The sequence below is a fragment of the Poecile atricapillus genome, chromosome Z (assembly GCF_030490865.1).
Source record: "Poecile atricapillus isolate bPoeAtr1 chromosome Z, bPoeAtr1.hap1, whole genome shotgun sequence".
Classification (NCBI taxonomy): Eukaryota; Metazoa; Chordata; class Aves; order Passeriformes; family Paridae; genus Poecile; species Poecile atricapillus.
The window spans coordinates 116,063,618-116,082,392 of NC_081289.1; positions in this window are offsets into that span (position 1 = coordinate 116,063,618).

Below are 18,775 nucleotides of genomic sequence, written 5' to 3' on the forward strand. Positions count from 1 at the left end.
AAATACAATAAATTCTACAAGCAAATAATATGGTTAAAATAATTGTCCATATTCTTAATAGAAGAGACAGTGGTGCTCTCAACTGTGCTTTTAACTTCTTATACTACCCCAATTAATACTGTAGCAAGTGAAGGCCAGTACTCCTGGAGTTTTTATCACAAAAAAACCCAAAAGTATTTACCTTCATATTTATGTGTTTCTAGGTAAGCAAGAATCACAGAAGCAAGGAGTAGAACTTTAAAAGGCTATACCAAAATTCAATGCAAGTATTTTGAAGATTATCAGCAAGTGCTTCCACTTTATGATTTCTCCTCCATTATAGCCCATTTTACTCAGAAATATTAGCCCCCTTTTATACACACCATACACTCAAAGAAGTTGCTGCAGGGTGTTTCTGCTTCTGGCTAGCTGAAGCCCCAGGAAATTTGACACTGACAGATTCTGAGGCTCTTCAATTTTTTTTTTTATTTTGGATTAAAGAGTTTGTTTAGTCAGAAAATCATTAAGAAAAATACTAAAAATGGAGCATTGAAATCCACTGAGATAAAGAAACAAAGGAAAAAACCAAAAAGAGAGATAACAAAAAAAGGTCAAGACTACCAAGCTAATCCTCTACAACAAAAGTTGTTTGGGTGTTTTTAATTTCCATCTCTCTGACATTTGTTGATAATGGATGATTTGGAAATGAACATCAGAGTTTATAATATTAGTCAATTACATTATATATGGTTCTCTTTGGGTTTGTGTCAATTTTTGTGCTAAGTAGCCCTAGGAATTAAAAGCTCCAGTGCAGGGGGCTTCCTGAAAAGTAGCTGAACTCTGGGCCTCTGGTACAGACATTTTTTCATTATGCCTGCAAGATTCCTGAATGAGTGACTGTAGTCAAGTTTTTACACATCCTGCACAGTCTACATAAAACTGTTAAGGCCCCTGAAAGCCTCAGCTGTAATGGGATTTGCACAGCACCCAAGCAGGTCTGGATGAGTGTGTGTGTGTATTTGCAGATGGTGAGCAGCTATACAGCAAGATACCTGTTATTCACAATTTGAGGTGTATTTCAGGTATAACCCTGGTATCTATTTCCAGTCATGGGATAGAGACTTTTAACTGACCAGCAAGTCAACAATGGTGCAATGAAGGAAACTGCAAATTTTCAGCATGGGCCTTAGTCCCTACAGTATGTCCTTTCTGTCACTTAATTCAGCCTTTTCTTTTAACTCCTTCATCATCTCCCCACTTCTTTCCCATTCAGTTAACAATTTCAAAACAGACATTAATCAGATTTTATGAGATCTTCTGGTTCTGCCAAGATTGCATAAAGAATAACTGTACTGGTTAGTGGAAGCTCTGACAGCAGAAATGCCCATTTCTTCTGAATAGTATAATTTCTGTAAATCTGTTTGTCCAATGGTTCAAAAACATTTTTGTCAAAACAGTAGATGCCTCATGTCATAGAAGCAGGAATAATAATCTCTGGGTAGGCTTGAAAAGAAGTTCTTTAGATCAGTTTTGCTACCAGAAGTGCTGAGGTAACTCTGCCTTAAGAGGACATGCCTTAGTGCAGTCTGTTACAATCAGTCATAAGTAGTCTGGACACCAAACCTCTAACTCTGTTCAGCTAATGACTGAAGATAGTATGATTTTTTTTTGAGCGAGTGAAAATGTCAAGCATATATAAATTAAATGCTGGTGAATTGTATCACTGTACTTGGAGTCATTCAAAGGTTATACTGATTTTATTTTCAAGATCTTAATTAGAGCCAACATAGAAGCCTGTGGCTTCACATATACCTTGCTGTAGAATTTTGGTTTCTATCACCTGCTGCTTTTGTGCTTCAAAACCCTCTGAAATTTCACATCACAGAAATGTAGACTATTCTTCCTTTGTTCTATTTTTAAAAGAAATACAGATCTAAAATACACCACTTAATTACATACTGAGCATCTCAGTACTACCTTTTGAGTAAAAAATGCTTTTGGATCTTCAGTAAAAGGAAATAGAATTTATGTATTAGTAATTTGACCTCTGTTTCACACATCCATATTTGCAGATATTGCATGTGAAAGGATTTGAGACTCAGCTGTTCTGTCACAACAGGATTATAGTTATGTTGCTGTATTGCCAGTTCTTGACTCCTGGTGCTTAAAGTTCATAAAATCATCTCTCAAGTTAGTGCTGTGATGAAACAGTCAGTGTTTATTTCTGATTTTGTGCATTGGTGGACTCTAAGCTGACAAACAGAGATAAAGATTCTGAAGTCCGGGACTGCCCTGATACAAAAGTTGGATTCACCATGAGTATGAATATAACACTCCAAGGGAGACAGCCACATAGCATAAAGCAGCTTAAGGACCTGATGCATTGCCTAGCTCTGGCATTTCTGTGTATTATCACGTACAATTGCAATAGATGAATAACATAACTAAATGGAATGGTAACATTTCTGATATTTTATCCAGCTTAAATTTATTTTTTATATTAATACAGGATACTATAAAGTTTTCTTTATCCCTTTTGTGTGTACCATGTTTTCTAGGTTAAATATAGCAAAATTCCTTTGATCATAGCAAGTAGGAAATTGCCAAATACAAGGTTTGATATTTTTAATAGGTTTCACTGAATTTGCCTTATGTGGAATCTGGATTATAACACCTGTTCCTAGTACAGAGAAGATATCCTTTTGTCTCAGAATCTATTTTAAGATTGTGGTTAATTAATATTCATAGGTGTCCGTCTCTTATCACTATCTAACTTTTACACAAGGCTTAAAATGAATATGTTTGTGGAAGATACTAATTTCAGAGAAGCACACAGACTGAAAGGAGTACTGAAATTCAGAATAAATGATTTTTTTTTCTTAATTTTGTCTTCATAAAGCTGCAGTTTTTGAAGCTTTCCATGACAGATGAAGATTCATCTACAGGAGCAACTGAAATCCAAACCAAAATACCCAAGCCTTTTACTCTTCAAAAAATGGTGCTCCTACCATTAGCTTTTGGGGGTTTTTTGTGTGTATCCTGGAATATGCATTCTCTTATCTGGAAGTGTTACAGATGACAATATCAAGCACTACTTGTGTTCTTATCTCTTACTTATAAATGAAACGTCTGATAATTCAAAAGAAATGGTTCATCATTTTAACAATAATTGTTTCCATGTACTGTAGGGCAAACAATCTTGTTCTCCTAATCATCTACTAGATTTCCAATTGCTTGCAAAGCCAAAAGATTTTTGCATAATTGTACCTACTTTCTATCCAAATAAAGGGAATCTTTGCTCTTGTATGTAATTATCTGTCAAAAGCTGTACAAGCCTATAGTGTCTTCCTCCTTCAGCTAACAGCATTGATGAAGACATACTTACACATGCAAACTATTTAAATTTTTTTAATAAATAAATAAATAAAAAAATAAATAAATAAATAAATAAATAAATAAATAAGAATATATCTAAATATTATGTTATATACACATAATACACAGAATTGGCAAAACAGCAATATATTTACATGTAACAATCATATGTATAGGCACAATTATATTTTAGGAGACATATAAAATCAGCAAAATAACAATACATTTAGTTATGAGGAATAGAGATTTTACTAGATCATTCTAAAATAGTATTATGCTTTATATAAATACTTTAAATATTTGAGTATTTTAATATTTTTAATATTATATACAATATACTGTTGTACAGAATATCCACATCAAGTGTGATAGTTACCAGTGGCAGTGGAGTGCAGCCTTTGGAAAATAAAATCTTGGAAATACTTTCAGACTTGCAATTTAAGACTTACCTTCCACACAGTATGAATCTTAGATTGATTGACTTGTAGATTTAAACTGCTTGTATATATGTTATGCCTGGAGGTTCTTTCTTTACTCGGGATGTTAGTTTCACTCTGTCTTTTTAAAATGCTGCAAAACATCAAATTGCTTTCTACTAAGCACATCAATTTGCTGTACCTAAGTGATATATTTTCTTTCTTTGCTTACATAAAACCAGCTAGAGACAAACTGAAGGAAAGGATCCTGAAATGCCAAATCACCAACAATTCCTGTGTAAAGATTTTGAACTGTAAAAATAAAAAACTCTAAGCTGGCCACATGTATTTACTTGAACAATACAATATAGATGGCATGATGTGTGTCATGGATATAGTCTGCTGCTACCTTAGACTCTCAGAGAGCTTGCCTTTAGCCTGTTTAGGATACTGGCTGACAGAATCCTTTATGAGGCAGTCCTGAGTCCAGGAAGGTGGACATTTTTCAAGAAACAATCCTAAAGATGCAGGAGAAGGTCATTCCCATATACCTAAAGATGAGTTAGCTGGGGAGGAAGACCAGCCTGGGTCTAACAAAGAACTTTACCTGGAGGTCAGGGGAGAAAAAGAGAGTGTATGACCTTTGGAAGGAGTGGCAGGTATCACAGGAGGACTGCAAGAATGTCATGAGATTATTAAAGGAGCAAATTAGAAGAGCTAAAGCCCAAGTAGAACTTCATATGACTACTGCTGTGAAAGATAATTAAAAATGCTTCTATAAATACATTAGCAACAAAAAAAGGGTCAAAGAGATTCTCCATCCATTACTTGATGTGTGAGAAACATACTGACAAAGGCTGTGGAAAAGACAGAGGTACCTAATGCCATTTTTACAGCACTATTTCATAGTCAGGTGAGTTTCTCTGGGGGTACTCACTCCCCTGAGCTGGAAGACAGGGATAATGGCCAGGATGAAGCCCCAGTAGTCCTTGAGGAAACGGTCAGTGGCCTGCTGCACCACTTAGACAGACACAAGTCAATGGTTCTGGGTGGGATTCACCTGAGTGTATTGAGGGAGCTGAGAGCATTGAGCAACCTTCAGCAATTTATTTTCTATACAAGCAGATTGATGCTACTATAACATAATGAGTTAGAATTAGTTTCCAATATTTTATGCATCTGAATCAATAAGTTTTCCTCTATGATGTACTTGTTAGAAATTAGGAAGCTCAGAAGTAATCCATTTCTATATATGTCACACATCATCTCTTGAGCAGAAGTGAATGGCATTGTAAAATCTTTCATGTTGATGCATGGTGACTAGAGATCTTATTTGTCTCCAAGCACGAGATTTCTGAAGCCAATCTGCTGACAAGGCCAGTTTCCAGGACTGTTAAAATTAATGAGCTAACAAAGGAAGAATGTTGATTCACTTCCCTAAATACTAATTCAAATTATTTCTGTTCAGGGAAAGTATTGAGTATTCTGATATAGAATGGAGAGGTTACAAGAATAACAGCAACCCCATCAGCAAGTACAGCTATAAAAGAAGTGCTATACCTCTAAATTATTGCTGCAAATCCAAACCAACAGTCATTCTGTGAATTTTGGTTGTAGCTTACAGGGGAAAAGAAAATTAAACAAACAAACAAACAAACAAACAATAAAACAAAACATAGCCAAATCAAAACCACCACAACAACAAGAATACTGTCTCACATGTCCAAAAGACACAGCCATGGATTTAGTCCTCTATAGCTATTTTGGGTATTTCATTCTTAGCTCCCATGTTTTTGACAGCTACTGAAAAGTCATTTATTGATTCCTTACATTCTTCAAGTATAATATTTAGTAAGATTAGTTTTTCAAGTTTGTTAAAATATCCTTTCCAGACACTTTAGATGCTTTAGGGATGATGCTAAACTACTGTTTAAAGTATCAATATAGAGTTGACTGCAGTGCTCGGCTCTTTTCAGCTATGTTTTTGTACTGTAATTAAGGAATTTAATGACCATATTATTCAGACTTATGCTGGTGATATTTGTTTAGTATATACATGGAAGTGAAGCATTTGACTTTTTGTTTGAAGCTCTGATGAAAGGTATCTAGACTAAAGGAATGCCATAATTTGGTCTTCTGAGTATTGGCAATATTGTGAGTTCTGAGAATGTTAGTAATAGGCACTGCCTTCACATCTTCTAATGAAATACCTTGAAAACCATTTTGTTCCCTACAGTACTACTGAACATTGAACTGGACTTAAAGATAAGAAAAGGCTTTTAAAAATACATGTAAAAATACAGATTCTGAAGTATTATTTAATACAAGAAACTGGCCACTTTATGTCCCTAATGAAACACTATCCTAATAATATTTTTTTAGGACTTTTTCCAATAAAAAAAGGATAGGCCTCCAGCCAGACCCTGTGTTACTGTTTACAAACCCCTTCAGCTGGTTCTCAATCCACCTCACTGTCCACTCATCTAATCCACACTTGCTGAGTTTGTCCATGAGGATGTTGCAATAGACAGTGCCAAAAGCCTTGCTGAAATCAAGGTAGACAATATCCACTGCTCTCCCCGGACAGAAAGATGTATCCAGGTAATTGCTGCATCATGGAAAACAATCAGGTTGTTCAAACATGACTTACATTTACTGAATCCATGCTGACTACTCCTGATCATTTTCTGATAGACGATGGATAGAGATGACCTTCATAAAGTGGCACTCCATTGCCTTTTCAGGGATTGATGTGGGGATGACTGGCCAGTAGTTTTCTGAGTCCTTCTTGCATTTTAGAAGACCAAGGTGACATTTGCTATGTTCCAGCCCTCAGGCACCTCTCCTGACAGCCACAACCTTTCAAAGAGAAGCACATCTATGCCATCTCTCTCACTACGCATCCCATCAGGCCTCATGAATTTGTGGGTATCAAATTTTCCTGTTTCTAACCCAATTCTCCTGGACCAAGGGAAAGTCTTCCTTCCAACATTCCTTTACCCTGGTCTTCTGGACTAGAGGTTCCTGGGGAGTGGTCTGGTTAGTGATGAAAGGAAGGTATTCAATAACTCTGCCTTCTCAGCATCCTCTGTAAGTAGGATTCTCCATCCATTTTTAATGATTTAACCCACATATGTTTTAGTTTTAATTTCTAAAACAATGGTTTATTATTTCCATATTATTTTCCATATTATTTCCATATATTTTATTATTAGATGTTTCTCAGTTTGAAATTTTTTTGTTTATTTTTTTAGTTAGAAAACAAACAAAAAACACACACACAAATGAAGATATATCTGTGTAAAAAAGGTATTTTTTCTATGCTAGAAACTGAATGAGCAGGCAATTCCAAAAATCCTCTCTAAACTTATATGTGAGTTTTTCTAAGATATCTCCCCCTTTCCCATGCCATATATGCTATTTTAATTCAGTTTGGAAATCTTAACTAAGTCAAAGATATGACCTTTTTTTTTACCTTCTAGGAAGACTGTTCAATTAAGTCACCACCAGCTTCATAAAGACATGTTCAACATTAATGTACTGTGCTGGTGTCTCTCATTTGGTGATTTGGGTACACATATCGCCAAAGTTTAGTAGTCTTTACATAACTCATGGTTATGCAGTGTTTGTCACAAATAACATTTTGCATTCAGATACTGATTTTATTTTATAGCGGTGAATATATGATGAGATTGGTAGCCTACATGGTTCCTAAAAATAAGTTTCTTTCTTATTTTATATAGCTTTGGATTTTTCTGTTTCTTCTTTACAATTGAATTGTTCTACTTTGACATCCTTGTGTGCTAATTTGTGAGAGAGCATTTTGGTCCTTCTCTTGTCTTCTCTGGTTTGTGCTAGACAGCTTCTCTTATATTTAGGACCACAGGCTTTCTCTGCCTAGCTCTCTTCAGTGTGTAGGCATTAGAGCAGGCCTAATTGAACCTTATCTTAAAAGAATTCAGCCAATTGCCTCACTGAGAGATCAGCACTCTCTGGAATAAAAGTGGCTTATTAAACCACAGTGAACAAATAATCTTCAGCCATTCTTTCCACCTGGAAAGAATATTTTATGCATGTAACATATTCTTTACACAATCAAATAAAGCTGAACTCTCAAAGTAAAAATTGAACTGCTCTGTACACTCAGCTCAAAGACCTTAGTCAATACAAAGCCATATTTATTTATTCTGATATAATCTATCTGAAATTTTTACTTTGCTTATCTAAAGGTTAGAAAGTAATAGCTGTTTTATGTCATATTTATAAGACTATCAGTTATACCTCTCTGCTAGAATTTTCAACATCAGAACACTCAAGCCAAGGCTAAATAGGGTGGAGAAAAAATAGTGGTAGATCTCCCTCCTTGAAAGTCATTATGTTTCACCTTGTGGTAGTCTTAAGCAAACGATTTGCTACATTAACCAAATATTGTTACTTTTTTCCATTTTTAAAGGCATAAAATAAGACATGTACTACTTAATAGAGCAGAGGCGAAGCTTTCTGTTTGTATTAATATAGATTACTTTTGTAAAGTGAAAATAGAGACCATAAATCAAAATAATTCAGGATAAGTTCCTTGGTTTACAGTAATTTTTGAGTTTTGGTTTTATTTTTTGCTGTTCCATATCTAGGTTATACCACTTATCTTTTTACACTTAACTTCAAAATTTTTGGTATCAAAATTTTTCTGTACAAATCAAAGCAATATTTCTAAATGTATGTCCTTCTCTCCTTCATGACAGCAGGCTTATACAAGCAAAAGCATTCCTTAGTACCCCTAATGAGAATGTTGCCTCCAGAAAATGGCTTAAACAATCACTTAATTTCAAGATTATTTTTAACATGAAAAATATTACAATAAAAAACCAAAAATATTAAAATAAAAAAAAACTAATTTTTTTAAAAAAAATTAAAAAGTTAAAAGCAAAGCTTCTAAAATCTCTTTGGAAAAAATAGGTGGAGAAATCTCAAAAATTCCCAGGATGGCATTGTTTTTGGTAGGTGCAAGTCAAAATTCAATTGTTTTTGGTTTAGGTGCAAGTAAAAAAATCAAAAAAAAATCAGAAGTCAAAAAATAATAAGAGGTACAATTTTCCTAAAGGAAAATCATAATTCAAAAAGTTTTTCTGGGTTTTGGAAGTGTCATTTTTTGTTGCTGTTCTTGTTGTTGCTGCTATTTTGTTTTATTTTGCTTTTGTTGGCTTTAGTTTTGTAAAATATATATGTCTTCAGGCAGATATATATGCATACATTTATAGGCAGCAATATTTTGTACATTTAATTCCTGTTTGCTCTTTGGTTGTTTCAATAATGTATTTTATACACTGTTGGTGTCAGATTTCCATATAGGAATGAGCTTCATTCTTAAAGTAACAAATGATGTATGACAATTTAGGGGTTTCCCCTTGAAAAAAAGCTCACTTTTTTATCAAAGACTTGTAATAGAGTTGCAATATGGTTTAGACAGCTAGTCAAGCTTTATATCCATGCTGCTCTGTGTTTAATTTATACAGGTTCCTATATTTATATGTGTGAAGACAAGGTGCAAAAGTTATATAATGATTGTTATAATTTAAATTACAAGGATACTCCAGTACTAAATTTGGGTTTCAATCCTATCTTAATAATATTAAAAATGTCTATTAACAGAAAAGAAAAAAAAAAGAAAATTAATCTTCATTTGCTCACCTTATATCACCTAGTCAAGCAAAGGGGCTTAAACATTGAAACACGAAGTGTTATACCCTATGAATAACATAAGCTAACTGTAAGAGAAGCTAAGGACTTCTAAATGCAATGATATTTTGTAAATTATTGCCAATGGAAAAAAATGGTTGGGAGGTGAATTTTGCATGACAATCATAACAATTAATTTAGAAATAAATTACTTCCTTGGATTCTCTGTATCTTTGGACTGTCTGTATTTTTGGACAGAAAGTGATTGCCCATAGAGTGTAGTATAGACAGAGATTAATGGTATTCTTATTTTTGTAGCAGTACTCTGCAGCTTTAGATTTATTCTTTGAATACTTCATTGTAATTTTAAATAAATCAGAGATTTATGTCTGGAAATATTTCCAGATTACTTTGCTGAGGTATGTGCCATAGTTCTGGATTTCATTTTTTCCATTTGTACAGAGGATTTAGATTTCTTTAAAAAACTGAAATTGAAATTTATATTGTTTATTAGTGAAAGATTAATCTAGGAAATACTACCAGTTCAGCACCGGGGATAAAAGATAATCACCAAATGAATGCTTTCATCATGTAATTTCTTTGGAAATTTTTTTTTCAAGGTCATCTTTTTTGCTTGATTTTACCCACACTTACATGCTTGTAGATGTGTATTTTATTCTAGAAAGAATGAAAAATGATCGCTACATGGAAACTACAATCTAGTATTAGCTCCATTATAAGGAGGTTAAAAATAATCAAGAAAAGTTTTTTCTGTATTGGGTATCTGAATGTGCTCATTTGAAGACTCCAACTTGCAGATCAAGGAAAAGGCAAGAATGGTCAAAGAGTGAAACCTCCATTTTAAATTGCATTACACTGTGAAATTTGAAACCCCTTGTGAAATCACTGACAAAAATAGGGAAAAAGTCTTTAGTCAGCACTTCCGTTTGTTCTTTAAAGATGCCTTCTCATTTAGTGTTCCTTTCCCTTCTTCTTTTTTCTTTTTCCATGTGTCCTCAACTTGAAAATTTCAGATCAGAATATAAGAAATCATGTGACTGAAACTTCATCTGTATTCTGCTTTAGATTATATAGTGAAACAAAGCTGTTAACTGCATCCATTTTTAATCAAGGATTTTTTTCCTCTGTATCTTATATTTCAAGCCCAAAGCATACTGGAAAGCTCTAAGAAAATATATTTTTTTCAGGGGCAGATTAGAAAATCAATAATATTTGCAAACATCAGAAAAAAATGGTTTTCACTAGTTATCTTATTTTTACGTGGTATGCAATGATGTGCCTGATTTTGCATGGTGAAAATTATGGAGTATTACTACCTTACTTTAGAATATCTGATACATCTGCTTTATTACACCAAATTCTTCTATTAGACACATTATTTTAGTATTTTCCTGCATCCTTTTTCTTAGGCAAGTGTCTTAAATTGCTGAAAGGATTCTGCTAGGAAAAATATGAGATCCTAATTCACAAGGACACTTAACCTGAGTTTTTCTGCTGACCCTGATGTGTCCATGTCAATGATTTTGCAGCTGAGCAGAGAATAAATCTTTTTCAATATAAACGTTTCTCCTTCTGCTTCTTCTTCTTCTTCTGTTTATCAGCTTTAATTTCCACACTTGTTTGCTTCTTTCTACATTAGTACAATAGAGATTTATGTGAGACTGTGATGTTAACCAGAGAGCTCACATGATTGGAGTAAAAACCAGTGGCTCCTTTTTCTACCCCTCTTGCATTTATGTATTGGTGCTACCAATGAAGTCTTGCCCTGAAAACTATAGTTTTGGTTCAATTCAGAAGGTTGCCTCCATTTCACAAGAGCTTCTTAAACTGCTTTCTCTCTGGCTGAAATTTATCCTGAAACTACACCCTGAGTAACTGTTCACTTCTAACAATAGTTTCCTGCAATGAAAAGTAATCATGAACTTGATTACCACAATTGCACCCGATGTATCATTTTTCCTACAAAGTAGTTGGAAAAAGCTACACTTATGGTCTGGCAGCATTTGATACCTCTGTTTTCTCAGCGGTAAGTGATGGTACAACGTGTAGCTGTAATAGAGAATCAAGTGTATTGTGTTACCATGTGCTGTGCAAGCCACAATACTCAGGTTGCATTGTGTTCCCTTCTCCTGAAAAGGAACACATAATTTGAGATTTACTGTAGCAAATTATATCACTTTGGGACTCTGATTGCTACATGTAGAGAGCTATTATTTGTATGGCACAACAAGCAATCAGCTACTGAACAGCATCATGTGTACTGATGGTACTATTAAAACTGAAGCACATTCTAGAACTGGGAATGTGGGAGAAATATAATAGGACTGCATTGCTTTTTCTGAAATCGTCTCTAATTATACCTTTTTCTTCAATTTAAAGCATGAACTTCCAAACCTGGGCTCATCTACTCAATTCCTCCCATAATTAAATTAATTTTTATAGAAAAGAGTTAATGATACATTTCCAATTCCAGCTGAATATTAATTCAGTTATGGTAGTTCAGCATTAAGGAATGGACAGCTTAGGAGTGAAGAAGCCATTATGAAATATTACCTGTCATATGTAATTCTATGGATGTTTACTGAGCAGTACTTGACCTAAGTTACAGCTGAATATGTGAGATGGATTTCCAGCTTTTTACAAGGTCTCTCTGTAGCATGAAAAATAGATGTTCAGGCTCATTCCTAGGAGAAGAAAAAACCAAAAAAAAATGCAGTAGAAAACTATTATTTAGAATTCTCTGTCTCTGTTGTCCTTCTGTATTCACAGATCCTATTTCATTACTGTGATCTCAAAGTGCCTTCTTTGCAAAGCTTTTGCTTTTGAGTAACATAGTTTTGAAGTATGTGGCATGACATGATATTCTTGTATATGATCTATACAGAAAGCAAACCAGAAGAAATGCAGATATTGGTACAATTTTAGTTTGAATGTGTTGACTGTATTTACACTTCTGTTTCTAGCTAGAGAATAATTGAGTATTTTTGATCTTCTGATAGATGACTTTCAAGTTTTTTCATTTTGGTGTCAAAAACTAATTTCATTACTAACAATGATTTGACATTCTGCTGTTTGAACAGAAGTAGCTGAAAGAAACCATTGGTCTCATAAAAATAAAAAAGAGGATTATTTCAATTGTAATTTTAGTTGAAGACTGGAATATGGTTGTAGAAGGGAATATTTTTAGCTGCAATGGTGTCCCATCTTATAGAGAGGGTGAAGAAAATTACAGTCATCAAATCACAGCTTTTCTCCATTACTTTCTTACTGTTTCTTTCCAAATCATACTGAATTTTTCATGTTTACACTTTTTTGTGAGCTTAAATAATTTGAGTAGGTTTACAGCTGATAATTTCACCATCTAGAAATTTTTGATCATTTCTCACTCCTTTCAGGAACAGTTTCTAGTAACCCTGACTAATAATGTCTTAGCAGTGTGTTGGCCAGTGGCTATTCTGCAGTATTGTTACCATGGAGTCTTGCTGAGAGGAAAAAAACCACCCACTTAAAGTTGTTATTTTTCATTTCAGAACGCTTCTAATGAATAGCGATTGCAGTGTCCTTCTGGTTTCTTACACACAACAGAAGTTTTTCTTCAATCATTCTTACTTTGCTAAGGATTGGAGAGAAAACACTAATGGGTGTGGGCTATAACAGCAACAGTTGTGGTCTGGCATAACATCTCTCTTTTTCTCTGAACTGCTGTGAAACCCATACAAATTAGTGAGAGCAGAGTAACAAAATTTGTCATGGTATTAATTAGAAAAACTGTTACCCAAATAAACATGTGTTCTTTCTTGTCTTGAAATAATAAATATACACCCCAAAGGCCTCCATGACCAAACATATTTTTCCATTTTTTGTGAGAAATTCCTGTTTGTCCTTGCTGCTTTTCTTTTTTTTTTTTTCCCCTCCTGGGAAGCAAAGACATATTTTGATATTCCTTGAAGATCTTTATTATTTAGGAGACCCGAAAAAATTAATTACTCTAAAATAAAGCTGAAATTATATTTAATAAAATTTATGAGCTAATAGAATCTGAGTCACACCACTAATTGTCCTTTCATAGTAGGCAGAGCACTTAGGGTGAAGAGAAAAATGACATATGTCTCTTTGCCTCTTTAGTTTTGTCCCTAACTGTTTATGTTTCTCTTCAAGTCCCTGCAGGAGTATTGAAGGTCTACATAAGGTGTCTTTTTCTTTTTTTCTTTCTCTTTTGCATTAATATGGCAGGATTTGTAGCTTTCACTCGATTCTTTCTAATGAATATAATAGATTTCATCACAGCATTTAATACTGATATCTACTGAAATGATTTTGGGAAGTGGACTGTATCAACTTATTTCACTCAAACTTACAAAGACATACCTAATTTCATTCATATTTCTTCCTAATTTATTCATGCTTTTTTGAAACTACTGGCAGTTTTCAAGATGATTAAATGCAAAAAATCTTAGCTGCAGAGAATTTCTTTCAAAGAATAACCTTGAGGGATGCATAGCTGTAAAATTTCATCTCATCCTGTACAGATTTGTCTCCCCAGAACAGAAAAAAACACTGCAACCTAAGATTAAATGAGCAGGTGGTAGAGAGTTTCTGATTTGATCATGTTGCTTTTTTAGACAGACTAATTGTTCTGATTTATGGTTATCACCTGTATTTCATGGGTGCTTGCTTCCAGCTCTAATTAATGGATAATTTTTAACTGCTGCAACATTAATTGTTCCTTGGTTTTCAAGGAGTAGAGGAAACATGGTTGTTGGTAAATAGAGGCTTTGGTTCTATGACCTTTTTTTGTGTTAGAAATGAAAATTGTAATTGTTTGGGGTTGGTTTTGTTTTTTGGTTTGTTTTTTGGTTTTTTTGGTTCCTGTTGGTTGGCTTTTGGCTGGGGTGTTTTTGTAAAATATAAAATTACATAAGATCTCTGAAATAAGAGTGTTAGGCAATGTATGTAGTAATGATCATGATTAAAATTATACAGAGCTTGTCTTTAGTGTAAGAATATATTATTTTAAAACTGTCTCATATAAGACTAGTTGACATTATCCAGGGCATAAGATTTTTTACATAATATGATTATTTATACCTTGTCACTATGTAATACAAAAACACAGTTCTATAAGTCTCTTGGTAGTGATTTTGACTAATTAATTCCTTTAAAAGATCCATAAAATCTTGGTGTGAAAATTTGGAGATAAAAACATGGAGAATCCATCACTTTGCTATGTCATTTCAATGATTGTGTGAACACTGGGTATGGTTTTTTTATAGAAGCACTTCTACTCATGCTATGAATAATGAAGAAAAAATAGATTACAGAAGAATATTGGTTTATTAAAGTAGTTATTGTTACAAGAGTCATGGCAGTAAAAAGACAAATATAAAATATTTTTTTTAAAAAACTAAATTACACAAGTATTTTACGATACATTAAATAATATTCATGAAGTAGAAGAGGTCAGAGAAGAGGTCAGAGATCATGCAGAAATGATAGAAGAAATGGATGACTATTGAAGTGTTTTCTAATAAAGTCATCCAAATTTCATACATAGTTACAAGATAAAACAGAAAGTAGATTACAATTAAATTTCCATTCTTAGAGATGAGGTTTACTCAAAACTGTTACTAGAAATACAGCTAGAAAAGTTGTTAAGACCTCATGGGTTTTTTAGAATTATTTTAAGTGTACAGGATTATATTGGTGAACTATTTGTAAAAAAACCCAAACCAACAAAACATAAAAAAAACCATAAATGCAAAAGTGACTAACTGATTCTGAAAGGTCCCTTTTTCAGATTTTTTATCTATTCTTTTTGTAAATATGCAGTTCCCCCCAAAACTGTAAATTTGTATAACATCTTATCTTCGACAATTCATGAGTCATTCTTGTTACAAACTCCCCCACTTACAAGTAAATTTTGAAGCTGATATTTCCAATACATTTTCTGTATCTTTCAGACTTTGTGCAAATATTTTTGGATTAATTTCTCAAATTTTCTTTCTGATTTGCAGTTTCTATAGGTAGACAGGCTTACTGCATTAACTGACAGGCCGTTTTTAGCACTTTACATTGGCACTAAATCCCAGCATGCACATTTTGTGCTCTGGTCTCCAGTCAGACAGCTGTAGCCTGGGTGTGAGCCTTCAATGTAAAACAGAAATGTTATTGCAACATGCTTATTGCAGTCCCCTGGAAAGCCTAAAATCAGCAGGAACATTGCAGTGACAAAATTGTTATTACATTCCAACCTTTGCAAGGAAAAGAACTCTCCATCTGGTGAAAAGGCCGTGGTTCTACATTGTGCTAGAGCTCAGCTTATCACAGAGTTGATCTGCCTTGATCAGGTAGACTGAACTTGTATAAGAATATCATCAGCAGGCTGCAATCACACTTTACTATTGTTAAGGAGATTTATTCTATGGACTACGGCTTTAAAGCTGCAATGAAAATATAGTGATTAATTTTAAAGTATTGCTTTGTGAAATACAGTTTTAAATAGTGTGTTATAGAGCTATCAAAATAGATATTTCAACAATTTAGTTACCTGTAGATTTGGCCACTGAACAAGTTAAGCATTTTAGAAAAGAGCCTGCAATCTCTGACCTCTAAAAATCGTAAATATTCTAGCTTTTCATTGGCACAACAGAGATGACTCTAGCCTGTCCAACTTTGGTTAAGTCAAGCTCCTGCTAACTTGATTCATGTGCTGCATTAGTAAGCTTGGCCTTTGCTGATGGGAAGGAGAGGAAAACAGGTTTATTGAGGTCTATTATGCTCCCATTAACCTACAAAGCAGAGACACTTCCTGTCATTTTAAATGTTCATATACTGAATTCAGCAACATTAAAGTTGATCACCTCTGCCCTTACTAACATATGTCATTATAATCAAAGGAAATGTCTAAAAAGCTGCAGTACTCCATCTGTAACTTGCAGATCAGGCCTGGCTTGTGTTCATGGGCAACGTGTCCTTATGGATATGAATATTAATATTAAAGCTTTAAAATGGTAATCTTTGTGAATAGTTACTGTGCCCCTTTATCCCTTTGTATCCTTTTTGAACTTCAGCATTTGTTTGATATTTCCTAATTATATCCTTTCTATCATGAAACAGACATGAACATGGCCCTCTGGTCAAGGTTGCATTCAGGTTCTGCAACCTACAACTCTGGCAAGAAAAAGAAGTTGTGGCCTCAAATTAATTAGAGTGTGCCTTATAAAAACAAATCAAAATGATGCATACAGAGAGTCACTAAAAAAATGTTGAGGCCCTGAAAGTTTTTTTTAATTTTTCTGCATCCTTTTGGTTTCAATAGTTATTTCTGTAACTTTTCAACCTCTGTGTTCCAAGAGTGTGGAATATACAGAATTGGTTAGCAAATGGAGAAAAACAGGGTTTGTATTTGTGAAAATTTGATGTAGGAAATTACTTTGACTTTATTTTCTTTTTTTCTCCAGTCGTGTTGCTTTTTCATGCCCAGGGTAATCTTTTTATTATCTGGTGGATAAGTTCCAGAAACAACACCTGCATGTCAATCACATGCAATTTTCAATTTCTTTAGTCCATTGGTTACTTTCCTTTTTTGTGGAAAAGATGCAATTATATGCCAAATTATGCTAATCATGTCAACCTATTAATACTGGACCTCATGTTTACTCATACTTTCCTTTTTGGAAATCAATAACACTAAATGCATAATGATATTAAAAGATGCACTGTGAAGTATTTAAATTATATATTGGAGAAATTAGCACAAGAAAAATGCAATTCCAGTATGATTTGTTTTCCATCTGAATTATGAGTTCCCTATCCCTCAAATTCTCAATCTTTACATGCAGCACTGCTGCATAAGAGAGGACAATATTTGAAAAACTTCACTATGTGGATTTTGCAGAATTGTTAAAATAGTGGTGTTTTAGCCAAGAACATATTTTTTTTGCCTGCAACTTATATAAAATTCTACCAATAACACTGATAAGGGGATCAGGTTGACTCGTGTATTAATTTTAATTTAAACTCTTAACTGTAACAATGTACATATAAGAACAGAGTTCATACAGATGAAGAGGCCAGGGCTCAGCATTCAGGATAAAAATGGAAAAACAGCTGTCCAAGCCAGAAATGTACTGTTGTGGCCAAAAGGATATTCTGAGATGCTTTAGGAAGAGCATTCTGAGCACTCCTGGCATTTCCAATGGTATCCTGCAGTGCTACAGGAAGACCATGGACAGCAGCACTAGGGAGGTGATCCTGTCCTTCTACTCAGCTCAGATGAGGCCAAATCTGGGGTGCTGTGTCCAGTTCTGGGCTCCTCAGGAGTCCAGAGTCAAGGAGCTGCTGGAATAGGTCCAGGGAAGGGGGAAAACGGTGATTAAGGGACTGGAGCATCTCTCTTATGAGGAAAATATGAGGAAAGGCTGAGGGAACTTGCCCTGTTCAGCCTGGAGAAGAGACCGCAGAGAGAAGACCTCATCAATGTTTTTAAGTATCTGCAGGGAAGGCATAAAGAGGAAGTATAAAGAGGAAGTCTCTTCTCCTTGATGCCAAGCAATAGGACAAGAGGCAAAGGGCAGAAACTGATACACAGAAAGTACCATCTGAACATGAGGAAGAACTTCTTTACTGTGCAGGTGACTGAGCCCTGGAACAGATTTCCCAGAGAGGCTGTGGAGTCCCCCTCACTGGAGATACTCAAGAACTGTCTGCACACATTAATGTGCAATGTGCTCTGGGATGACCCTGCTTGGCAAGAATGTTGGACCAGAATACCAGCTCTGGTGCCTTCCAACCTTACCCATTCTGTGTTTCCATGACTCTGTGTTAAGGTTGAAGGTTTTATTACCTTTTGTTAATTAACAGAATTTTAAAACAAAAGTTTTAAAAGTTTTAAAAGGCATTGGGAATCACAGTGCAGGAATGTCTCATGTCTTGTTACATTATTTTTATTCTGTAACTGGTGAAAAAAGCTCAGTTACTGTGCCAGAAATTGGCTAAAGATTAGATTTGCATTAAAATGCATTCTAGGTTCACATTATAGCACTTTTTGCTGTTACGCAGGTGCTATTGAGGAAGGTTCTCTATAAATTACAAATTCAGAAGCTGAATGAGTCTGTCAAGCTTGTCAATTGTCAAGTACAGAAAATGGATAATCATCAGGAAGAAAGTTCAAGGTGATGTCTTTGCTAAGGTGTAGAATACTAATATCAAATAAGTGTGAATATGAACAACCTCTGTGTGAAAATTATAAATCTTTTTCTCTGTGCCTCATAGTACAGCTAACACCACCCACTGGCTTCCCTCTGCTG